General features: G+C 44.7%; 1 long non-coding RNA gene across 2 annotated transcripts in view; it reads right to left on the bottom strand.

The window, feature by feature from the left end:
• LOC112545579 (uncharacterized) overlaps nucleotides 1–19571 on the bottom strand; it is a 69437-nt gene extending 49866 nt beyond the window's left edge. For both annotated transcript variants that reach the window (XR_012903850.1, XR_012903849.1), the window contains exon 1: nucleotides 19467–19571. This is a non-coding gene — a long non-coding RNA (uncharacterized LOC112545579). The remainder of the gene's footprint in view (nucleotides 1–19466) is intronic.
• Nucleotides 19572–20353: the final 782 nt, after the last annotated feature.

The raw sequence follows: 20353 nt of genomic DNA, 5'->3' as shown, positions 1-20353 counted from the left end.
TCACACAACTCTAAATTATAATCACACCTTCTTTGCACATCAGTGTATTCTAACTGAAAGAGTTGATGGAACATAATTTCTAAAAAGAACAGATTATGGTATTTTTCAGCTTTGGAAGACTGCCAGCTCACTCATTCATATTCAAGCTTAGTATGCATTCATTGTTTAATTCTGAAAGAAATAATTTCACTCTTCACATTGATTTTTGCCACTATACCCTTTCAGTCACATCTTTCCCCTATGATACAATACATTGGTCTATTTCAATAAGGATTATTTGTAAAATTATTTGAGAATTTGACTGAAAAGGGCTGTTTGTTTTAGGTTTGACAGCTCTTCAGCTGTCTTCTAAGAGCTAAACACTTAATAGGTATCTTTCAAGAGTGACCTAGAATACAAGAATTCGCACATCCAACAAAACTACATTCAGGAGGAAGATGTATGCCTCTGTGCTGGTTCAAAAAGTCTAATTTATCATTTTACAGTTGACATTCACATTACACTTTCCCTTGAGTGTCAACAGATCTGCCTCCCATTGACTACCTCACATATCCCCATGACGGAATGTATCCCAGGCTTCATCCCCTAAACGATATTGTAATCTGTGCAGAGTATTTCTTTAATATTAGAAAGCTCAATTTGCTGTTAAAGGGAAACACAGTGTATCGAGAATACTTATGTTAACACTACAAGTACCAAATCTCACAACTCTGCCGAAAGCAGAAGTTGGCAAATAGATGTTTCCTACACAAATTAAGCAGAGTATGTGTCCCTTTGTTTTTAAACAGTCAGAGTCACCACACAGGAAGAAAAGGAGTTCAAACAGGGAGAAAAAACACCCAACAGGGAACATTGTCTCACATGGAGTGTCTACTAGCGCTTGGCTGGAAATTTTGTTCGAGAGGGACTGAAGCAAATTAAAAAAAAAGGGAGGGGGAAGGGGGCAAAGAGAAGAGACAGACACCCCAAGGCACCTCTCTTGCTCTCTCTGTGTGCCTGTTGCATTCATTGCCCTTGAAGCAAAGGAAATATTTGTTGAACTCTGTGATAGGAGAGTCCTGACCTATAGGTTTGGTCAATAAAACTGCTGAGGAAAGGTGGTGAGAAACTACTAATCCAACTGTCAGATTCAAGCATAAACATCTTACCTTTATTAAAGCCATTTTTGACTTGTATGCCTCATTACTTGAGCTCCATTAAATTCTCTTATTGTTTATAAACTTTGTTTTGTCTTATCCAGTTCATTTACAATGACTTGTCTGGTTCTCCACTGAGATCACGAACTGTGCGTATGTTCCTCTCAAAGAATTAACAGTCTTAATACACCTGGGCTGTGTCTACACTGGCAAGATTTTGCGCAAAAGCACGTGCTTTTGCGCAAAATCTTGCTGCCTGTCTACACTGGCCGCGAGTATTTGCGCAAGAACACTGACATTGTAATGTACAAATATCAGTGCTTCTTGTGCAAATACTCTGATGCTCCTGCTCAGGGATAAGTCCTCTTGCACAAGTATTCTTGCTCAAGAGGCCAGTGTAGACAGGTAACATCAATTTCTTGTGCAAGAAAGCCCGATGGCTAAAATGGCCATCGGAGCTTTCCTGTCAAGAGAGCATCTACACTGGCACAGATGCTTTTGCACAAAAGCAAATCTTTTGTGCAAAGGAACATGCCAGTATAGAAACTCTCTTGCGCAAATACTTTTAACAGAAAAACTCTGTTAAAAGTATTTGCGCAAAGTCATGCCAGTGTAGATGCAGCCATGGTATTTATTGTTCAGGAGAGAGCTGGATGGAATGGGATATAAATTCCCCAATCCCAGAAATGTAAGACTAGGTGTGGCTGGCAGGCTGCAGTTACGGACACACAAGGTATGACTTGCATGCTGGAGGTCTGTTTGAAGAGGTCAGGTGGGAGTTTCTTCAGCAAGCCATTTCAAGGTCATCTAATCACATTGAAAAACCACAAGAGTATTGATCAAGCTTTGGGAACCATCTTTGCTCTATATGAGAACGTGTTAAGATGCAAAGTAATATTATAGTCTTGAGCAAAGAGATCTCTTGAGTTAGTAGAACCCCTGGCCACAAGTCTGCCTTCCATTTGCCTGACTACAGGTCAACCCCGTGTTCTGCCTCCCCTCAGACCCATCTCCTTCCCACACCCCCTTTATTTTTGGTATTTAGCTCTTGTAAAAGAATGTAGAATTTCCACCTCTGTAAAAAGAAAAGGGGGGGGAGGGAGAGAAGGGTTGGGAGTTACCTGAAGTTGGGCTCCTGCTTGACTGGGCCCCCAGTATCCGAGGCTACTTCTATAGATTTACTCAAGACCTGGTCATTCAGGAGCAGAATCAGGACTAGACAATAGCAGACCTCAGCTAATGCAGTAATCCAGGTCTCTGTGGCTATTACTCTCAAGTGTGTAATCTTTATAAGAGGGTGTTAGAACTCAGTTCTATGCAAACTGAGCAAAACCCATTTAATTCATACCTATTTGACCCCACACTGAAGGCCAAGCCCTTCATTAAGTCTCGATTTAGTCAAGACATTGACTTAAGTGCATGTAATTTTGAATATACACTTAGAAAACATTGAGTGCACTTAAACACAATCATAGAAAAAAATCATTTAGTGAGTGGACTCAGTTTACTGTTCTTTTGTCATCTTTTTGAAAAGATTGTATTTGGGTCATTAAAGGGGCTTTAATGACCCAAATACGTTATCTTCAAGACCAGTCACTGTATGTCCCAAGAGATCAAATCCATGCACTCAGAGCAATCCTGGGATTAGCTTCACCAATCTAGAGCCCTTCACTGAAGAGGACCTTCCTTCAGCTCTCATGCAGCTAAATCCACAGGTTAGTGTTGACAGTGAGCTGAGCTGTCAGTCAAGACCAAAACCACATAAGGCTTCATTTATGAAGCCATCTTGGGGCAAATTCACCTTTCCCACTGAAGACATCTGAGCAGAGTCATGCCCTTTATCTAATCTTGCTATAAATTAGCAGCTTGGTTATCACAGGCTGCCATGGAAAACCCTCCATCGAAAGAAAGTAAAACTCTGTATTTCATTAGTTGAAGTTTCCAGTATAGTTGTTGGTATTGTCTCCAGAAGAAGAGTAATATTATCTTGCCATGGCAAGAGCATAAATAACTGCTGTCAAGTTCTTTCACTGCGTGTAAAGACCTTGAAGACAGTACAATTGAAGACTGAGGAGGAGAGGAATTCTAAGCTTAGTCATTTACTTTTCTTGGAGAAAATATGCATGTTAGGGAAACAGACAAAAATGGGCAGCATTATTGCATATTTCAGCTAAATATAGTGAAGAGATTTTCCAAAAAAGATCATGCATTTGAGAAGCATCTATTGAAAGGGGGTGGGGGGGGAGAATAGATAACCAAGCCTCTTCTTTACCCCAGATATTGCGCATTTTAGCTTCTCATCTGAAAATAATTGACTTGATCTTGCAACCTTGTCGTTCACCACAGCTATTTATAAATAGCTGTTAAATATTATATCTGGAACGCTGTGGTCCAAGAGGTTGCAAGCTGTCAGATTTATTAACAGTCACATATCTGTGATTCTTCTCTTCACTGTACTAAAACAAATGTTGCACAATACAGGTTTAAAATAAACGGTAAGACTTTACATAAAGTAACTGTAGCAAGGTTTTTGGGCATTCAAGAAAGCTCTCATTGGATCAACAAGCTTTCAAGCCATACAGAGCTCTTCTTCAGGTCCAGGAAACAGCAGGATAGCAACAAAATGCAAGCTGGAACATATTACATGTTGAACCCCACTGGCCCAGCACCCACGGTACCTGACTGGTCTGAAATGAAGGGATTTGCCAGACGAGAGGAAGTACCTTCACCTGTGGCTTAGCTGCCTCAGCCTGGCTCTCCCTGGCCACTTCTGCTGCTGGAGCACCATAGCCAGAACTCCATAGCGGTCTGCCTCCACAGCTGGAACTGGAGTGACAGGGATTGGAGCTCCCTGGCTGCCACTTGGGCTGGAGTTCCCCAGCTGGGTCTGGAGGTCTACAGCCAGGCTAGAGCTCTGCAGCTGCTGGGGCCAGGGAGCTCTCCTTATCTCCCCCCCTTTCCTCCCCTCCCCACACACTCTGGGCTCCTGGCTAAGTCATTGGTGCCTCTTACGCTGCTCCTGCCCCACTGCCAGACGTCCCTCTTCCTGGGCTCTGTGGCCCAGGAATTCTGTGGTCCATGCTGGACCATGGATGTTGCCGGATGAGGGAGTGCTGGCGAAGGGAGGTACAACCTATACTGAACAGTTTTGCAGTGATGCTTGAAGAACCTTTCCCGATCTGAAGAGCGGTGTGGCTCAACTTGTCTCTTGTCAACAGAACTTGGTTCAATACAAGATACTCTCACCCACCTTGCCTAATATCCTGGGACTGACATGGCTACAGCATACAGAAATTTGTAATTTTTCTCCAAACCTGTTTCTACCTCATTTAAAACCCCAAAGACAATACTAAGCTAAAAAGCCAGTTAGACCATACCCTCACAAGCTGTAGTGAAGTGAAAACTATTTGGTTGAGATGGCCCAAATGACATCTCACCTTTAACATCTAATCCTTAACTATCATTTGAACAACCCCATTACAAGACTACACAAAGGAAGTATTGAATAACTTAAAATAACTTCAACAGTGTAGCAATGTTGAAGTGCCTCAACTTAAAAAAAAAAAGTTTTCTATGCTGCAAGTTGACAAGCTTAATGGTTTTTCCATCATTCTGTTTTCAGATGGAGTACACACGCTTGTTGGAACTAGTTCAGATCATGTCACTGCTCCCTTCTCCCCCCATCCCCTGGGGGGGGGGGGGAACCCCACCAAACTCAACATGAAGTTGTGAACTTACAGAGGAGTTAAGAGTAATCACCTCTTTTTCATCTGAGGTGGGTTGTGCCCACAAAAGCTCAGGATACCACCTAAATTGTGTTAGTCTAAGGTGTTACAGGTCATTTTTTAAATTTTCAGTTAGACAGCTCCTCTTCTGACACCTCTGTTAGATAATCTGAATTGAATGCTGTTAAAATTATGACTGCTCTTAGAAATAATGTGCTTGTGGCTTTCCAAACAGGAGAGCACGCTATCCTGAAGGAGTGATAATCTAGTGGCACACAAGGATTTTAGCCCTTCCCCCTTCTGAAAAGCTTCCCACAATTGTTACCAGAAAAGTGAGTACAAGCTGACAACACTAGCCATCTGTTCTCAGTTTTATATACTGGTCGTAGCAACTGTGCTCAACATTAGTGAGGCTAGCATGAACAGACCAAATACAATAGGGAGTGTGTATTTGTTGGGGAAACCTATACCCAAGTAGAGTAGAGTAGTCAGGATGGTGATTGGCCAGTGGTTTCCAACACCTTACATGGATGGAGATAAAGAGCAAGCAGTGAGGATGATATTCTTATTGATAAACTAGGCAAATATAACTTAGATAGGGCCACGATAATTGGCTGGATAACCGTAGTCAGAGAGTTGTTGTTAATGGTGCTAAATCCTGCTGGAAAGGGATAACAAGTGGAGTTCCGCAAGGGTCTGTTTTGGGACCCGTACTGTTCAATATCTTCATCAATGTAGTAGATATTGGGATAGAGAGTACGCTTAAGTCTGCAGATGATACCAAACTGGGTGGGGTTGCAACTTCTTTGGAGGATAGGGACATAATTCAAAATGACCTTAGCAAGTTAGAGAAATGGTCAGAGGTAAACAGGATGAGGTTTAATAAAGAGAAATGCAAAGTGCTCCACTTAGGAAGGAACAATCAGTTCCATACATACAAGATGGGAAGCGACTGTCTAGGAAGGAGCATGGCGGAAAGGGATCTAGGGGTCATAGTGGACCACAAGTTGAATATGAGTCAACAGTGTGATGCTGTTGCAAAAAAAGCAAATATGATTCTAGGTTGTATCAACAGGTGTGTTGTAAGCAAAACTCGTGAAGTCATTCTGCCGCTCTACTCTGCACTAGTTAGGCCTCAGCTGGAGTACTGTGTCCAGTTCTGGGCGCCACATTTCAAGAAAGATGTGGAGAAATTGGAAAGGGTACAGAGAAGAGCGACAAGAATGATTAAAGGTTTAGAGAACATGACCTATGAAGCCAGGCTTCATGAACTGGACTTGTTTAGTTTGGAAAAAAGATTAAGGGGGGACATGATAGCAGTTTTCAAATATCTAAAAGGGTGTCACAAGGAGGAAGGAGAAAATTTGTTCCTCTTGGTTACTGAGGACAGGACAAGGAGTAATGGGCTTAAAGTGCAGCAGGGGAGGTTTAGATTGGACATTAGGAAAAAATTCCTAACTGTCAGGGTGGTCAAATATTGGAATAAATTGCCAAGGGAGGTGGTGGAATCTCCCTCTCTGGAGATATTTAAGAACAGGTTAGATAGACATCTGTCAGGGATGGTGTAGACGGAGCTTGGTCCTGCCTTGAGGGCGGGGGGCTGGACTCGATGACCTCTCGAGGTCCCTTCCAGTCCTATTATTCTATGATTCTAGGATGCAGTTAGATGTTTTTAACTATTTCAAGGATCTAGAGTAAAATGAAGAAGGGAAGCAGGCTGTCTGCTATAACATTTTCTTGAAAAGATTAGTAAGGACAAGAAGGAGGAAGCATTTAAACTGTTGTTTTTGAAATACACTCATTGTTGGAATGTGTCTCTCCCTGCCCCAGATGCAGAGAAGGAAGAGACTCCAGAAGGATTGCAAAAATGCAACCATTACTCTTCCACTTGAAAGAGAAAGAAAGCAACCTTTAGGAATTACAAATTGCTTTCTACAAAGATTTAATAGAAAATTCTAGTGTCTATTATTGTAAGCCATCTATAGCACTTCTGAGAAATGAGATACTGGAGAAGATACAGAAATATAACCTGTCACTGACTATGACATTCAAAGACTAAGAATTTGATACATTTGATTACAAAAAGACTTTTTCCATTCACTGTAGCCACTCAAGTATAAGGAGTGAAATATTACATCGGCCACAACTCTGAGATGCAAGTTAATTCTGCTGTATGACAACATAAGACTTAAAAAAAAAAAAAAATAGATGGAGGATGAATAAGGCAAGAAAAAAAAAGCATTTCTCTGAGGTGTCAATTTTATATCTCAAGAATGTTATACATTGACCCAGATGAAAAAAAGCTGCTAAATTATATAAGTTCTACAGCTATTTCTCTTCATACTTAGAGATTGCTACATACTTTAGCCTGAAATTCAGATGGAATAGATAGGTCAAAAAGGGTTACCATAACTGAGACAATGTCCAACACAGAATAGGTCCAGGGTTCAGTATACAGTGACTTCAGCCTGAATAGTATAGGTTGAACCTCTAGTCTGGCAACATCCATGGTCCTACATGACTTTAGTTAGCTGGATGCCCATTTACCGTGGCTGTGGCCAAGTTTCCTGTGCTCCTATAATGTTTGGTTACAGCCACCAGTCCTGGTTGAGTGTTCTGTGCTGTTAGTTTGCTCCATTTATCCCAGATATTGTCTAAGAGTGGAAGTGTTAATAGTGCTGCTAGGTAATATTGACTTCCCATGGTTTAGCAAATTCTCTGGTCTGGCACTGTTAAAAGTCTTTTAAATCTTTTATTAAAAGATTCAGGAAGAGGCAGTGCAGCTACTTTGAACAAACTGCGGGTGCTCTTAGTGTAGTGTTTCCAGAGGAGAGTTATTTGTAAAGCTGTTAACACTGGCATGATTAGAAATGGAAGGGAAGATAATTAGGACTATGAGTGTGTCATGGATATTTTTAGTAAGTCAGGGACAGGTCATAGGTAAAAAACAAAAATATGGGAGCAGTAATCACTCCCTTACTTTACTAAAAACATCTGACAACATAAGGAGGGTCCAGCACCCTGACTCCTGCCCCCCACAGAGGTTGGGAGTTGTGGGAAGAGTCTCTTCACTGCCCCATGGGGCTGGAGGGACCTCCATCATCCTACAGGGACATAGTATCTGTGGGGGGGGGGGGCCCTTCCAGTGGAGGGAGGGTGGGTGCCCCCAGCTGCTGAATAGCTCCAGAGTCCCTCTGAACCATTACCAGCAGCTAGAAGCTGTAGGGGATGTCTCCCCTGTGCCTGTAGCCACTGGCCAACTGCAAGGTAACGTTAATGCCACCAACAAGGAGCTATGAGGGCAGGCATGGCTGTTCACATATGCTGAGCAGGGGGTGTCCCTGCCAGCAGTGGTGGTTGGGCATCTCACAGGTCGCCACCACAAGTTGTGGCAGCCAGTCACAGGGAGTCTCAGCACCCACAGCTGCTAGGCAGCTATAGAAGTGTTCCAGTATCAAGAAGGTCACTGGATGTCTGATCCAGCAACAAACTTTGGCTGATTATAATTAAGACTAAGTTGGTCAAAGTCTCATAGTGGATTCACATTGACATTCTAGAAGTTAGAGAGACAGAAAAAAAATCTAATTCTCTAATTTTGTAGAAGAAACAATAACATTGGAAGCCAAACTTTAGAGAATAATCCCTGAAAACTAAAGGGGGGGGGGGGGGAGCATCAAAATGGTATTTTGCAAGTGTACGCTAGACCAGGGGTGGCCAACCTGTTAAGAGTCAAAGAACCAAAATAGCAGTGCACAGAGTGCAAAGAGCCACATACTGGGGCAGAAAGTTGTTGGGAGGGGGTGGGGGGAAATCCATGCCAGGGGAAAATAGGTGCTGGTACACATGGTCTATATGAGAGGGGTGAGGAACCTGTTTTGAGTCAGGGAGTCACTGACCCACAAAAAGAGTCAGTCAGGGTCACATAAGTGAGATGCAAAAAGACAACCCCTCCAAAAAAAACCTCCCCAAGCCTCACTAACTGTGGGCCCCAACTATGCTGGTGGGGGCAAGGGACAGAGTGCTGGGGGGGGCAGGGTGTTGGCCAGGGGGAGGGGAGGGACAGCTTGGCCAGTACCTGGGTATCCAGGGTCTAAGGAAGTGCATGGGCTGCTCTTCCCCACCCTTAGACAGCTGGCATGCTTCCCGAAACATTGGGTCTGTCACTGGGCTGGGGACATCCTCCCCCCTGCTGCATGCCTGTTCGGGATGGTGGGGGGGGGTGTCCCGGGGCTGCATACCAGCTCCAACTTCTCAGGAAGCACATGCTCTTCCTCTGCTCCCCACGACTGCCACATGCTTCTTAAGAAGTTAGAGCTGGCATGCAGTTCCAGGACTCCTATTCCTTCCCCCCCCCCCACCAACCCAATCCCCCTCCCCACAGCCTTATGCCCAGGTCATGGAGCCAGAGCCGCTGCCACCACCACATGCATCTTCCCAGGAGCTGGGGCATGTGCTTTGAGTGGCCAGCTTTGAGCAGCCAGCTTCGCGCATGAGCTGGCCAGGATACCAGTCTCACCCCTCTCCCCACGCAATCCAACTCCCCTCCCCTTCCCCAGAGCCAGACACCTTCCTTCCCAATCCCCCCAACCTCATGCCCGGGTCCCAGAGCAGAGGCACTGCCACTGCCACTACTCCCCAGACACTGGGGTACATACTCTGAGCAGCCGGCTTTGAGCATATGCTGGCCGGGATGCTGGGACACGATGCGCGCACCCCCTCACCCCCAACCACTCCACCTCTTCACCCTTCTCCAAAGGAAGGCATCCTCCCCCCGAACTTTATGCCCAGGTCCCGGAGCTGAAGCCTGTGCTACACCTGGAGCCAGAGACGCCACCACTGCCGCCTGCGCTCAGCTGCATATGCAGGATACAACAACGCTCTGAGGGCCATGAGCAGAATGGCGTGGACCGTGAGCACACATACGGCTCAGAGTGGCCTGGCCATGAGACTGGCTCACCTGAGCAGTTCTGGGTTCATCCCGGTTCCATCTGGAGCCGCACGCGGCTCATGAGCCGCATGTTGGCCACCGTTGCAATAGACTATTCTGCTCTTGGCTTCTTTGATGGATAAGCTAAAGTAACATCCTTGACAGTATGGAATTTGCTGGTGTAAGAGGGGAATAGAAGTTAGGCTTCTACCATCAGGCATTTTTGTAACTCTGGGTACACCTACACTGCAGCATTTTCCCCTGGAATAATGGCCGTTATTCCAGAAAAACAACACTAGTGCCCACACTGCAATTGTGTTTTTTCAACAAAAAAAAGTCAAAATAATGGAGGAATAAGCCTTTTTCTGAAAGGACCGGGGGGGAGGGGAGGGAAGAGGCCTCCAGGAAATAACACTCCATCCAAACTCATCACAACTCTATATTTCCTGTCTCCTGGCAGCTCTTAAAGCAGGGGGGAGGGGGGGGGGAAGGGGAGAAGAGAGAGATAGGGCTTGTGGCAGGAAGCAGGCCTTGGGAGCTGCCACACATTGCGCCACTGCCAGTGCCTGATGTGTAGGCACCCATGTACCAGCCACAAGCCCCCCCAAGAGCCCACTGGCCCTCAAAGGGTGCTTGGACAGACTCCCAGGAGCCTGCTGGTGTTGGAAAAGGCATGTGCTGTCCTCATCTTGGGTGGAGAGCCCGGCTCTCCTGGAGGTATGGGGCAGGGAGGCAGCCCTCCAGGTTCTCCACTCCTGACAGTGCAATGCCTATATATAGAGCTAGAAGGCTGAGATCTGGGCCATGAGGGGCCACCACAGGAGCCTTGAGCAGGTCTAGAGCATAATTGAAGAGCTGCAGCAGGGTTATGCCAGGGCGAGGGAGCTCAGCTCTCACTCTGGGGCAGGACCCCACTCCTGCCCCTACTATGAAGAATTGCACTGCATTCTGGGAGGAAATGCAGCCCCTTCCCCACCCTGGGTCACCCCAGCCATGATGGGCTACAGATCTTCCAGACAGATGACCCTGCGCAAGGAAGGAAACAAACATACAAGACAGAATCAAAGGGGATACCTGAGCCCTCGGGATGTCCCTGAGTGCCCCCACCCCAAACACACCAGCAGCCACCCTGTATGAGCCCACCCCCCCCAAGTCTGTGTGAAGGCAGGACTGCAGTAGCCCCCAGAGATGGGGCTTCCCCCTCTCCCTGCCCCCCCACCCTCCTTTCTAGTACTTGCCCCCTTCCTTCAGGGACTGCAGCCCAAGAATGCCTTACCTGCAATGGTGGACTTTCCCCACACCAAACTTGTTGCCCATGGACTGGTAACTGCCTGATGTTGCAAGCTTCCTGATGGCTATGGCAATCTGTTTCTCTGGGGGTGGAGGTGAAGGGAAGAGATGGCGGGTCGTATCTGGGTGTCCCATCATTGGAGGGCAGGGGCAAGCCAGGCACACAGGCACACAGCTCCATGAAAGTCTCCTTCCTCATTTGGAAGTTGTGGAGCCACTGCCAGTCATCCCACTACTCCATCACCAACTAGAATCAGTGTCCAGCCTCCAGAATCTTCTCTCCACAGTGGGGTGTGGTTGCAAGGGCAGTCTCCCACACACAGGCAAAGGGTCTTGATGATGAGCTCGGAGTTGAGCTCATGCAGGACCACAAAGGCAGCCTGCAGAAACTGCTGCATGGCAGCGTGGGGCCATCATATGCCCAAAAGCAGCTCCAGCTCCATGGCAATGAGTGCTGTGGTGTCCAAAAGCAGGGCAATGAGAGCACATACTGGAAGTGTTTTGCTGTCAGAAATAGGCAAGCAAGCAAAAGAAGCTGAGAAATGGCTATCCAGGGGCCAGGGAATGGGGGGGGGGGGGGGTCCCTTTAAGCACACATCTCAGAATCAGGCAGCAGCAGCCAGAAGCAACTGCTGACCTAATGCCCTGCCTAAACTGGTTCCAGGTGACCTTAAATGCAAGACAGCACCCACACTGACTAGCTGTGCCAGAGTTGCCTCCTCTGGCAGTCTCTTCACCTGTCCTCTTCTCTCATTTTGCACCCCTCTGGCTCCACTTCCTCTCTCTGACATGGTCCTCCAGTCTGGTCACTATGGTTCTCTCCTTCCAGGACAAACTGTCCCAGACAGCCTGCTCTCCACTGTTGGGTATGCACCATTGCCCCAGTTACTGGTAGGGAAAGCTAGACCCACTGCTTTCTTCAGGTTTCAGCTTAGAGCCCCTCTCGTAGGGTCTGTCCCATACACCTGGCTGCTTTTCCCCCTGAGCTTTTCCTACCCTTCTGGCTCCCACACTCTGGGTTTGCTGTTCAAACTCCCTTCTCCCAGTATGAGACTGTAAGATACACACCAGCATCCCAAACATACCCATCTTTGCCCAGGGACTAACTGAAGACTACTTCCCTGAACCACTTTCTGCTTTTATAACCCGAGCTTCAAGTTCATTCAAGCTCTTTGTGTTCTCATCCAGCTGTGCCTTATTTATTTAATCCCCCCACTCTTTGGGCCATCCCCCAGGCACTTAATTGGCCCCATCATCCACTTAGCTTCTTCAGGCTTTGTTTGTGGTGAATAATCCATCACAAGCAGATAAACGTGAACACCAGAAAAAAAAAAGTTCCTCTTAAAACAAATCTAGTAAAGGAAAAAAGACATTTCCTTCCACCACAATACACAAAGCAATTTCCCTTAAGTGACATTAGAGTCACCATTCCATGAGACATTTTCCTCAAGTCACAGGGAATCGACCTCAGGGAGAAGATGGGGGAAAAAAAAGAAAATTAATACTGCTAGGTAAGTAGCTTTTGGAAAATAAGAGTCTATGATGTCTATAGGCATGTCCCCAAGGACAGAAAAGACTATTGGAATTATGTAGTCTGACCTCATCCAATACTACAGGTAGCGAGCGGCTTTGAATTCATTCCTGCAACAAGTCCAATAGCAGTGTTGTACTAGACCGAGCCTATATTTTAGAGAAGCATCCAAATGTTGGACAGTCTTTTATGTACTAACTTAAAGCCCTGCTTGAGTTTCAAGCTACAGTCCCTACCCCACTGGAAGCTACAAAGACATCACTGCTGTACTTCCTGGTTTGAAGTAGCAACAGCTACCCAAGTATAACATGTCCATTCAGCTCACCCACCCTGAACATTGTTCTAGCATCACTGAACACGGTAGCTACACAGCAGCCAAGACTTGTCTCTGACCAAAGCAGATAGTCATACTGGGAGGCTCCAAGAGTATGGGTGAAGGAAAAGAGGTGCTATCTTCCAGTCAAGAACCCTTACACAAGTTCTGCTCTGGACAATCACATTTCCTGATTGACTAGCCTCGAGTGTGTCAGTTAAGGAGAACTGAAGCCTTTGGAACACCATGTAGAGAAGTGGAAGTATTTTTATAAATAATGTCTCTCCGTGTACATGTGCAATCTACCTCTTCATGCAGGCAGAGTTAGATCAAAAAGCACTGTTAAAGGAAACCAGTGAAGGAAGGTAGAACAAACAATGAAATAATGGAAGTTAAGAACATTGGCACCATCCCCTCCAACCAGGGATTGCTCAAACACCACTGGCCATGCCCCCATTCCATCTCCTCCCCTGAGCTTGCTCCATTCCTGATCCTCCCACAGCATCTCAAGTGCCATGAGCCAGCTGTTTCACAGAAGGCAGGTGATCCAGAGAGGGTGGGGCAGGAGTTGGTCAGCCAGCAAGAGACACTAGTTGGAGGGAGAAGCTTGGCTGCTAGTGGATGCTGACTACCTGATCATTTTCCCCCTGGGTTTTCTAGCCCTGGAGCACCTATGGACTTAGTGCCCAAGGATATGTCTAAATAATTGTGGCTATGGGTCAAAGCCCATCAGCTGTTCCCTTCAGTAGCCTGAGGTGTTCTCTGGATTGTTCAGGCTGGTATGAAGCCACAATACATCTCTCTTAAGGGCTTACGGGGAAACAATACCTAGGACTTCACTCTTCAGAAAGAACAGTGAGTTTCAGTTACACACTAGGTCATATTCTGCTCCTCTAACTGAAGTAGTTAAAGAGAGATTTTAGGACTAGGTTCTGAAATATTTATTCCCATTGATCAATAGAATCTCCAGAAGAAACCCTACTGAAATCCAGTGGTACTACAGGCAGATTAAGGCACTCTTCAACATAACTTCTTTTTTCAGTGCAAGATCTAATTTTTATATTTTAAGATTTTTGACCTGCATCTAAAGGGTCTTATGCACCTCACAAAAAAAAAAAAAAAAGTCACAGGAACAATGTAATTACAAAACCCAGGTTAGTCACCTTGACTCCTTATATAAAGGATGGGGAAAGATTAAGTGAGTAGAATGCAATCCAGAGCCTGCATGCTGTGTGAGGAACTTGCCAAAGGGAAATACTGGCAAGAGACAGCTTTCTTAAGCCATGCCCTTCTCAGAGTTCAAGCTGCAGGGAGGCACCTATTTCTGATTTGGGTCTACAGCTGGGAATCACTCTCCTGGAGTCAGTCAGGCAAGCAGCTAAGTCATTATTTGTGAGTAGGCTCATGTCTCATTCCAGTGTCATGGTTGAGGAGCTAACATTATAAAGCTTTTAACCCAGTGGTCACCTGGGATATGAAAAGCAGCCTTAATTCTCCTTCAGGCAGATGGGATGGAAATAGGAGCTTTTCCCAGGAGAGTGCTTTCACTTTTGAGCTGTGGCATATTCAGATATGCAACTCCCTCCTCTTGAAGCTGTTCCATAGTGCATAAGTGATTAGGGAGGGGATTATCATAAGAAGTCTGGTTCTTGGGTTCCCTAACCACTGGACTGCAGAGTCAGTCTCTCTGGGGCCCAGTAACTCTTTATACATTTATCCAACATGGTACATCTTCAGAAAGTGGGGCTACCTCAATCTGACATGAGACTATCCCATAGATTAGATCATGCCTAAGAGTTCTCTCTCTCCCTTCACCTAAGGAGGGAATTTCACTTGGCTCTCACATCCCAAGTGAATGTTCTAACAGTTGGGATGAGAGTCATAAGCTGTCTCTCCCTCTCCACCCAAAAAACTTGTGAGTGGGGCCTAATCGGGTAGCCAGGTGGTTTTAACAAAAATACCGGACACACTTGACATTACATCACAATCTACATTACATCTTATTTAGAAAATACCGGACATTTATATTGTCTCAATTTGTTTCCCGAAGAGAAAGCTCAAATACTGGACTGTCCAGTTCAAAACCGGACACCACCCTAGCCAGGCCTGTCGATGGGGATGTGTGGGGCAGGGGACAAAAGGGGCAATTGTCACAGAGCCTGGTGATTCCAAAGGCCCAAAGCTCCCAGCTGTCACTACTGTGGCAGCAGACAAAGCCCCAGACCCTTTACAGTGGCCACTGGAGCTTTGCATAGCATGCTCTAGTGCTCTGCACTATGTGCTCTAGCTGGCTAGGTCCAGGTGAAGTTGAAGGCAGGATGCCCCAAGGACCGCCTCATCTGCCTGAGGCCCTGCCCCTTCTGGGGGAAGAGGAGCTTCCCCACCACCACCCTCATTGCCTAGAGTCCCAGCTCTCCTTGCCTGCACATATGCGGGTAGTCACACTCTGACTGCCTTCCAGATCAGACCCTGCATATGCCACATCTTTTATTGCAAGAATTTGTGCACTAAGTGAGTTTAAGCATCTACAGAACTAGGTGGCAAGCGAGCAGGAGTTTTGTGATGGCTATGGTGCCTAAAAATGGAATGGAGGTTTCTAACCTCCAGAATTAGATGCCTAAGAACCTTTATGGAACTGGGCTCTGAGACAGGAACATTGTATTTCCTTGTCATTGGTGAAGTTCCTTACCCATTTGGTACCTTGAAAAAAAGTCTCTTTGAAGACATTATTGTGCAATAAAGTAAACAAGGTGCTAAATAAGGCACAATTGTGTAGACTATTTGGCGTCAATGGGATTATACAGGAGCACAAAGACAGGGAGCAGATTGTCAGCCCCACCCCCCAACTATGAAAGGATTAAAAAGTTTGACAAAGTTAAAGTAAAACTACCAGAGCCAAATAGCACATTAAAAGATGCCACACACACAGACATAATTAAGTAGCTACCATTAAAGTCTTGATCATTCCTACTGAACTGCTGTATTAAGTGCTCTTTAATTAGTAATAATAATAATAGGGCTCAGATTTTCCTAGATGTGATAGCTGATGAATTCCTTCATCAAGTAGTTGCTGAACCAACAAGGGGGAAATGCTATTTTAGATTTGGTTTTGGTGAGTAGCGAGGACCTCATAGATGAAATGATTGTAGGAGACAACCTTGGCTTGAGTGATCATGAGCTAATTCAGTTCAAATTAAATGAAAGGATAAAACAAAACTAAATCTGAGACTAGGGTTTTTGATTTCAAAAGGGCTAACTTTAATAAACTAAGGAAATTAGTTAGGGAAGTTGATTGGACTAAAGAAATTATGGATCTTAAATAGTGATAGAGATGTAGCCGTGTTAGTCTTTAAAGTGCTACATTGTCCTGCATTTTGCTTCAGCTACCCCAGACTAACAAGATGGTTTATTAGATGATGAGCTTTCATGGGCCAGACCCACTTCCTCAGATCAAATAGTGGAACTTTCTTCCACTATTTGATCTGAGGAAGTGGGTCTGGCCCACGAAAGCTCATCATCCAATAAACCATCTTGTTAGTCTTTAAAGTGCTACATTGTCCTGCATTTTGCTATGGATCTTAAAGTGGAGGAGGCCTGGAATTATTTTAAGTTAAAGTTGCAGAAGCTGTCAGAAGCCTGTATCCCTAGAAAAGGGGAAAAAAAAGTATAGGCAGGTGTGTTAGACCAAGCATCTCAGAGAGGTGATTAAGAAAAAGCAGAAAGCATATAAGGAGTGGAAAATGGGAGGAATCAGTAAAGAAAGCTACATTATTGAGGTTAGAGCATGTAGGGACAAAGTGAGAAAGGCTAAAAGTCAGGTAGAGTTGGACCTTGCAAAGGGAATTAAAACCAATAGTAAAAGGTTTTATAGCCATATAAATAGGAAAAAAAACAAAAAAAGAAGAAGAAGTAGGACCGCTAATTACTAAGGATGGAGTGGAGGTTAAGGATAATCTAGGAATGGCCCAATATTTGAACACATACTTTGCTTCAGTCTTTGAGTCTAATGAAGAGCTTAGGTATAATGGTAACTTAACAAATGGGACTAAAGATATGGAGGTAGATATTACCATATCCGAGCTAAAAGCCAAACTTGAACAGCTTAATGGGAGTAAATTGGGGGGCCCAGATAATCTTCATCCAAGAATATTAAAGGAACTGGCACATGAACTTGCAAGTCCATTAGCAACATTTTTTAATAAATCTCTAAACTCAGGGGTTGTACCATTTGACTGGAGAATTGCGAATATAGTTCCAATTTTTAAGAAAGGGGAAAAAAAGCGACCCGGGTAACTATAGGCCTGTTAGTTTGACATTTGTAGTATATAAGATCCTGGAAAAAATTTTGAAGGAGAAAGTAGTTAGGGACATTGAGGCTAATGACAATTGGGACAAATTACAACATGGTTTTACAAAAGGTAGATCGTGCCAAACCAACCTGATCTCCTTTTTTGAGAAAGTAACAGATTTTTTAGATAAAGGAAATGCAGTGGATCTAATCTACCTCGACTTTAGTAAGGCATTTGATACAGTACCACATAGGGAATTATTGGTTAAATTGGAAAAGATAGGGATTAATATGAAAGTTGAGAGGTGGATAAGCAACTGGTTAAAGGGGAGACTACAGTGGGTCATATTGAAAGGTGAACTGTCGGGCTGGAGGAAGGTTACTAGCGGAGTTCCTCAGGGATCAGTTTTGGGGCCAATTTTATTTAATCTTTTTATTGCTGATCTTGGCACCAAAAGTGGAAGTGTCCTAATAAAATTTGCAGATGACACAAAGTTGGGAGCTATTGCCAATTCAGAAAAGGATCGGGATATCATACAGGAAGATCTGGATGAACTTGTTAATTGGAGTGATAGCAATAGGATGAAATTTAATAGTGAGAAGTGTAAGGTTATGCATTTAGGGATTAATAAGTTATAAGCTGGGGACACATAAGTTGGAAGTAACAGAGGAGGCGAAGGACCTCGGAGTCCTGGTTGATTATAGAATGACTAAGCCGCCATTGTGACATGGCCGTGAAAAAGGCTAATACGATCTTGGGATGTATTAGGGGAGGTATTTCCAGCAGGGATAAGGAGGTGTTAGTGCCATTATACAAGGCATTGGTGAGACCCCATTTGGAATATGGCGTGCAGTTCTGGTCTCCCATGTTTAAGAAGGATGAATTCAAACGAACAGGTACAAAGAAGGGCCACTAGGATGATCCGAGGAATGGAAAACCTGTCTTATGAAAGGAGACTCAGGGAACTTGGCTTGTTTACCTTAACCAAAAGAAGGCTGAGGGGGGACATGATTGCACTTTTTAAATATATTAGAGGGATAAATACCAGGGAGGGAGAGGAATTATTTAAGCTTAATACCAATGTGGACACAAGAACAAATGGATATAAGCTGGCTAATAGGAAGTTTAGACTTGAGATTAGACAAAGGTTTCTAACCATTAGAGGAGTGAGGTTCTGGAACGGCCTTCCAAGGGAAGTAGTGGGGGCAAAAGATCTATCTGGTTTCAAGATTAAACTAGATGGGTTTATGAAGGGGATGGTTTGATGCGAAAACATGATCTTGGTAACTAATTGACCATTCATTATCAGTGAGAAATAGGTCAATGGAGGGATGATAGGAGTTACTATAGAGAACTTTCTGGGTGTCTGGCTGATGAGTCTTGCCCATGCTCAGGGTTTAGCTGATTGCCATATTTGGGGTCAGGAAGGAATTTTCCTCCAGGGTAGATTGGCAGAGGCCCTGGAGGTTTTTCACCTTCTTCTGTAGCATGGGGTACAGATCACAGCTAGAGGATTCTCTGAATTTTGGGGTCTTCAAAGTATTTGAAGGCTTCCATGTCTGAGATATAGGTGAGAGGATTATTCGAGGAGTGGTGGGTGAGATTCTGTGGCCTGTACTGAGCAGGGGGTCAGACTAGATGATCATAATGGTCTCTTCTGACCTTAAAGTCTATGAGTCTTAATACAGATGTTGTTAAATTTAACCTGTTTGCTGCATGATCATACACAAAACTGTTTGGCATACCACTTAACACCAGAGAAAAGCAGAGGAAAATTCAAATCATGCATTCATTTCAATTATCCTTTTTGGTAACCTACATGACAGTGACTCAATGACCCTTCATTTAACCTGCCTTGGTTTGTAAGCAAACATGATACAAATCCATGCAGTGGGGTGGAGGGTGCCAGATCCTTCTAGGCAGGCCTTTAAATGAAGGGAGATGTTTGTGCAGGTTGCAAGTGGCCAGTAGCACAATACAGCCTTCCTTTCTGGGACCCTGTACTCTTTGGAATGGTATTAATATGGGAGGTAACAATCCAGACTAATTGTATTTGGAGTAGAACATTTAACTACAGAATGTGATTAAAATCCAACATGACCTCACCTGCACTGGTGCAAGTCTCTTGTGTTATGGGGGAAGTTGTAATGCAGAAGACCTTTTCCCCAGTTTAGCAAGCATTCATTGCCATAGCCAAAGTCCTTTCAAGGGGCTTACTTGTTCAAACATAAGCACGTAAGAGACAAAACACTCACCATGTCTCCTAAGGTTTTCTTCACTCACAGTTTCTTAGTCTCCCCTCACAGTAGTTCCTGGTAATCCTCCTCCTCCTCCTCTTCTTCTTCTTCTTCTTCTTCTTCTTCTTCTTCCAGTTTCCCAATCCCTGCCAGTTCTACTGCCTTACTCATCAGACAGTCTCTTGTTCTAGCCACCCACCATTAATTAGCTCTACTCCTCTGATTCCACAGCTAACCCCAATTATTGCCTCTTCTTTCGTTCCTTTGACAAGCCTTCATTGCCCCAGGTGCCCCTGTCCCCTTTAATTGGCTCAGAGCTGGGACCATCTGTTCTGCCATAGGGGAGCTGGGCCTTGTTTGCTCACAGAAATGAGCTACTTTGTCACAGACCCATATAATTGAGAGCAGAATAATGTCAATGTGAACATAACACATACTGTAAATAACTTCACTGGGGTGTCTCAGACTCTGGTTCTCCATACATGTTGCCAGAGCACCTTTCTCTACTAGGCATGACACTCTTAAAATGGTTTGTGACAGCTTTTACTAATCTCAGATCCCTGTGCTTCTCAGGAAGTGATGCAAGCTTGCTTTCTCCCCTCACTCCCTTAGGGTTTCCAAATCCTTTCCCAAATTTCTAAAAATTCACTGCTTCAGGGAGCTCTGGTACTGGGATGGCACCCAAAGGACATTGCAACTGCACTGCTTGAGCCAAATGTTTGTGTGGAGTTAGGGTACACTTGCACCTAACACAGAATGACTAGTAGTTTGAATGCATCGTACTGTTATTTGCATTGGTGCAATCATTTCAGTAAGTCAGTCTGTTCTCTACTATAGACATTCCTAGAAAAGACTGTAGATAAATACTCACCTGGGGTTAAACTACAGTAAAACAGATTTTAAAA

The sequence above is a fragment of the Pelodiscus sinensis genome, chromosome 5, assembly GCF_049634645.1.
Source record: "Pelodiscus sinensis isolate JC-2024 chromosome 5, ASM4963464v1, whole genome shotgun sequence".
Taxonomy (NCBI): Eukaryota; Metazoa; Chordata; order Testudines; family Trionychidae; genus Pelodiscus; species Pelodiscus sinensis.
The sequence above is the reverse complement of the archived record's forward strand: the minus strand, read 5'-3'. Positions and strand labels throughout refer to the sequence as shown.